This window comes from Gekko japonicus, unplaced genomic scaffold (assembly GCF_001447785.1).
Source record: "Gekko japonicus isolate JY-2015 unplaced genomic scaffold, Gekko_japonicus_V1.1 scaffold208, whole genome shotgun sequence".
NCBI lineage: Eukaryota > Metazoa > Chordata > Lepidosauria > Squamata > Gekkonidae > Gekko > Gekko japonicus.
Window position 1 is genome coordinate 348,929 of NW_015173680.1, and position 6,000 is coordinate 354,928.

Sequence of the window (6,000 nt, forward strand, 5' to 3'; positions counted from 1 at the left end):
AGGTTAGGATGTTTGGCCCAAGGTCATCCAACCACCTTCATGGCAGAGGATTTGAACTTGGGTCTCCCAGACCCTAGTCCCTGTAATCACTGCACCCCAGTAACTCAGACGTATGAGTAAAGCTGTGACAAGTCTCAAAGTGAGCTATCGGCCCCGGTCACACGGGAGGTTTTGCCCCGCAAGAGGGACGGATCGGGGGCGCAGCAAACGGGCGCGATCACACTGCAACATCTGGGAAGCGGCGCGCACCCGTCCCCGATCCATCCCTTCAGCCCAAAAATGTGCATTAAAAAAACCCTAGGAAAGAGTACTACCAACCTAAAACACCACAGCAAGCGCAGCTGTGGGATCACCGGCGCGCCCATCTTCAGCAGCATTCGAGGCTCCCAGCCAAACTGCGCATGTGCAGTCAGCTGCCTTACTCTCCCTTCCGTGGCTTCCCCCCGGGCATCTGATCATGCCGGGGAGCAACTGCGCGGCGGTTCAAGGGATCTGTCTGATCCTGCCACCGCGCGTCTCTTTTGGTGCAGCTCTAAAAAGCCACACTTTGGCCGCGCCAATTTCCCCCGTGTGACCGGGGCCAAAGTCTCCTTCAAGAATAAGCATCAGTTCTTGGGGGCATTTACACTGCTTCTCTGATCTGTTTCACAAGTAGCTGTACCTTCAGCTCATCGGCTCAAAACTCGTCAGCAGGATCAAGGACTAAATCAGATGCAGAAGCAAGTTGAGAGCCTGGTGAGGAAAGGCTCTTGACTCACCCCAGTTTCATGTGGTAATAAGCTACATTACCAACACCATGAGTCTGTGGAGGCAGGCGGAATTAAGAATTCACTCCATTGCTGATATTTGGTAGCCTCTAAGGTCCACCAAGACTGCCTCCGTGGGCAAGGTCCTCAAAGTGCAGCTCTCCAGAGCCCAGGGAATCCTTCATTTTCCATCTGGCTGTCATTGGCCCATTTTCCTATAAGGAAATTGCCACCAGGCCCACGTTGGTTCTAAAGAACACAGGAGCTTCATCCATTTTTCAGGAAGCCCTCTGAGCACCATCTTGCCTAGTTAAACTGACTGTGGGCCCTGTACTTAGCTATAATGCTACTAAACAAAACCTCACATTAACCACTCATTCCCTCTCAGCATTCCAGAGAGACAAAGAAGTCACTTCTTGTGCCACTTGTACACACAGGCCTGGGGAGACCTTGAGGAAGGCCACCAAAGACCACCATGACAGCCAGACGCATGCAGCCCAGCTTCCACCGTGTCTCATAACTCAGGGCTGCCAAGGGCCTGAAGTTCTCCTGGAATTAAAGCTAATCTCTGGACTAGAGAGATCATTTCCCCTGGAGAAAATGGCAGCTTTGGAGGGTGGACTCTGTATAGGGTTGCCAGCTTGTGGTTGGGAAATTCCCGGAGACTTGGGGGTAGAACCTGGGATGGGTGGGGTTTGGAGAGGGGAGGGACCTCAGTAGTGTATAATGTCACTCCAGAACAGCCATTTTCTCCAGGGGAACTGATCTCTGCAGTCTGGAGATCAGATGTGATTCTGAGAGACCTCCAGGTCCCACCCAGAGGTTGGCAACTCTACTATGGCATCACACCCTCCACAGGCACTTCCTCCAAATCTTCAGGAATTTCCAAAGCCAAAGTAGGCAATTCTAGCTTGCAGTCACCCAATAACAACTGCTCTTCCTGCAGAGTTTAAGGCCTCTAAATCAGGGCAAGTGAACTGCCCTGCCAAGTTGCTTCCACCTATAGGCAATATGCTCCCTTCTTGCTGTTATGATTATCAGTTAACCTCTGCCTATAAAGGGCAATATGTCTCCCCACAACTGACAAGAGTTTTGTGTCCTTTATTGAGCAGGGCTTGGAAGAAACGGAAGGGACATTTTTTTAATTAATCTTTTAGAGAAGACTCTCTGTTGAGCTCCAGCCATCCAGGCAGTGCATTGAGGCATGCGACATATCTCCACGGAGCAATAAAAATCCATCCCTTCTGACTCACTCCACACATTGTCATATCCCAGCTGCTATAACCACAGTGACATGGCTTCCAGCGAGTATTCTATATATTAAAATAGGGACCTTCCACCCTCCAAGGATGAGAGGTCCACCAGTGGCTATTAGCCACAGGGTATAGATAGGAACTCTCAGTCTGGGGCAAGTGATGCTCCGTATTCTTGGTGCTTGGGGAGGGGCAACAATGGGAGGGCTTCTAATGTCCTGGCCCCACTGCTGGACCTCCTGATGGCACCAGGTATTTTTGGCCACTGTGTGACAGAGTGTTGGACTGGATGGGCCATTGGCCTGATCCAACATTGGCTTATCTTATGTTCTTAAGGCAAGCTTGATAGGCTCATGTGACACAGACTGATGAGTCAAGAAAGATCCAGTTCTAATGACCGCGAGCCTCAGGAAATTCTGAAGCCAATGGGAGAACAGAAACACTGGAAGCATCTAACCCCTATCAGGAAAGCCAGGTCTGAATGACATTCTGACAAGTTTTGGTGCTGGTGAACTAGTGGAAGGCCGAGCGCCGAAGAATAGATTCTTTTGAACTATGGTGCTGGAGAATACTCTTGAGAGTCCTTTGGACTGCAAGAAGATCAAATCAGTCAATCCTAAAAGAAATCAACCCTGACTGTTCCCTGGAAGGCCAGATAATGAAACTGAAGCTCAAATACTTTGGCCACCAAATGAGAAGGGAGCACTCACTGGAGAAGACCTTGATGCTGGGAAAGACTGAAGGTCAAAGAAGATGGGGACGGCAAAGGATGAGATGGTTAGACAGTGTCATAAATGCAACGAACATGAAGTTGAGCAAACCTCAGAGGACGGTGGAAGACCGGAAGGCTGGGCGTGATCTGGTCCATGGGGTCACGAAGAGTTGGACTCGACTGTGCGACTGAGCAACAACAACTAGTGGAAGAAACCTGGGTGATGCTTATCAGCAGAAAGAAGGAGAGCACCTCTTCACACACTGGCTTCCCCAGTATTGGTTTTGACGTTCACATACATGGTAGTTTTGACATTCTGTTTCCTCTTAACTCATGCACTCTTTTTGCTGATGCTCCTTGCAAGTCTGAGAAATGTTCGGTCCTCTGCTCTTTATTGCTGGGCACTCCTGCTTCCCTTCATCTCCACCCAAAGGTGGCCACCAAGATATCCAGTAAACAACATGAAAAGACCAAGGCAGGAGGGGTGCTATGCCAATGCCATTCTAGAGCCACCTATCCTTGTTTCGCTGTCCAGAACTGTCCCACTTTGCTCCTTCCTCTCTCCCTCCCCCCAGTCCTGCTCGGGGTTCCACAAGGTGGAAATGTGAGTAGTAGTCATTGTTCCTCTTTGTTCTGATCAGAAAAGAGCTACCGCATTTCAGGTGGAAGATTCCCATCCCACAGAGAAAGGTATTTATATTTTCCTGGACTGGAGAAACTTCAGGTAATGAAGCCACCACAGGAGCTAAAATGTGATGAAGGCCCTGCTCTGTAGAGCACTTAACATAATGGTTAGGCCAGCCCCGACTGCAGGTGGCCAAAGAATTTGCTCTATCTGCTGGCTTCTGTTTTCTGACATCCAGAACTGGCTGCCAACGATTTCCCTCTGTCTTTGGCAGGGCTTCAGCAAGATCATGCCAATTTACACCTTTTTACAGACAAAGTGTGTACGGTTTACCTTCAGCGCTATTTGGAATATGGGCAGGTTGCAGCAGGTGGGGCACAGCTAAGAAAGCAGTGAAGCTTGCATATTCTTCAGTTCAATTGTGCCTGCCTCTCCCTGTTCCCCCCCCCAACCCGCTGCATCAAAGGAAACACAGGCTATTCCTTGGAGCCGATTTGTTTACAATGACTGTTGTGTCATGGGTTGTTTCACCCCCAATTTTTCCTTTGGAGCGAGCTGCCTCCAAGCATCAGATAATAAGGGACTGATAAAATGGGCCGGAGGTTTCATAATTTGCTCATCTGTCTTGTAGAAACACAAAACGTGCTCATATGCCCTCACCCAATGGTGTTGTGTATATAAAGCAAAGGTTTTCATGAACTGGGACACTAGTAAGATATTGCCAGCATCAATCTCTAGGGATGAGGGCTCTGACTGATGCTCACTTTACATGTTCTAGTTGCATGCTGCACGAGCGCACGCCCCATGTTCTGTTGGCACATCATGGAGAGATACTCCATAGCTGTGGTGCCCATTCCTTGGATGGGAGCTTATGTGGTATAAAAACAGAATATGGATAGTACTACATGATATGTTCTGTCTTACAATGGCTGGGACAGAGATCCACATGGTAACCGTAATTGTACTTAGCATTATCTCAAATATTTACATGCATTAATTGCTAGCGTATCTACAGATCCTGCTTCCATATCTAATTTAAGTCTCTGAACATTCTACATACTGTAATTAACTATCATTTCAGTATTTACCCAGGCTAATTAATATTATGGTGCTGCGATCACAGAAAGACCAACATGGGTTAGCAGAAATTAGCTTCATCAGGTAAGAGGGGAAGGGAGGCTGATGGAGAGCCACCTTCTTTCACCACTCTGTCTTTAGGTCCCTTCCCAATGGCACTTGAGGGGAGAGTCCCTGACTACTTGGCCAGTGGGAGAGGAAGTCCTCTTTTTACCCCTGGCCGATCTCTTTAGATGCTCACGCCACATCAATCTGGTCTGAGAAACAGAGACCCTGCTCTTGAAATGAAACACTGAGGTCAACCAGGCTACGACTCCTTCCAATTTGCACAGAAATTAGCAGCCTGGCTATAAATCCGAGGTTTTGTTTTCTTTATTCTCTGTGGTATGACTTCCTCTCATTCAGCTGAAGGTGGTTTACCTTGGGATTAAGAATTTATCCTGCCTCGCGCTAGAGAACTGCCTGGCTAAAGCATGTGCTAAAATGGAAAGGAAACCCTGCACAGGAAAACTCTGCTATCTCCTCCCTTGCATTCCATACAGTCTCCCAGGCAGCAATCACTGGCACGCTTAACATGAACCCTGGTTTCCAGTTAGCTGGTCGCAATAAGATGTGGATCTCAGGCAAAGGTCTTTCACATCACCTCCTACCCAGAGATGCCAAGGATTGAACCTGGAACCTTCTGCCTGCAAAGCAAAGGCTCTGCCACTGAACCATCTCCCCATCCCTCATGGAATAACCCTCTGTTCTATCTCCAGTCTCCCAGAGTCAGAAGTGGGACCTTGATGCCCTGACCTGGATAACCCAAGCAAGATCTCAGAAGCTAAACAAGGCTGACCCTGGCAAGTAAGTGGAAGGGAGACCGAGGAATACCAGGACTCGGGGGGACGGAGAGGCAAGCAATAGCACGCTACTTCTCTGAAATGTCCAAGCCCCACTAGGGGTCACCAGAAGTCAACCATGACTTCCAGGTACACACACACACAAAATACTCACCATAAAAAAGTGGGGCCTTGACTTAGGGTTATTTTTTCCCCCTACAGGGTTAGTTTTAGAGTGTCCAAAATGTATCACATGCATCAACACGCTTTGGCACCAAGGTGAGGGCTCTCCATCAACAGCCATTTGAAGTGACAAAAATAAAAGATCAGAAAGGTGTAACTGGCAGGGCTTGATACAGTAAAACCAAAATCACACAGCACAGGAAGATGAGCATGGGACTGTAAATCAGCCTCCAATTGATTCAGAAACCCAGTACAAGCACATTTGAAGCTGCTTTTCTGTTTTTCATACATCGGGAATCTAATACTCGCAGACTGAAAGCTGCCTTTCTGCTTTCCAAATGTGTACACCAGGAGGGGAAGAGGGGTTGCAAAGCATGTGTACGTGCAGACAAAGAGTGGGAGAGGATTCACCAAGGGATAAACCACAAATGATAATTCAGTAACATAAATGGTGCACGCAGGAGTCAGGCATATGTAGGCCAAGTGAGTGATGGGAAGGCTACACACAGTGACCGCTGCTTTCTAGACTGCCCTCCCAGCCCAATGAGTTCTCAGACCTATTCCTTCCTATGCAGATGTAGGG

At 48.4% G+C, this 6,000-nt stretch overlaps 1 protein-coding gene across 3 annotated transcripts in view; it reads right to left on the reverse strand.

The window, feature by feature from the left end:
* GFRA2 (GDNF family receptor alpha 2) overlaps positions 1-6,000 on the reverse strand; it is a 116,818-nt gene that overhangs the window by 80,704 nt on the left and 30,114 nt on the right. The gene's annotated exons all lie outside the window — the stretch shown is intronic.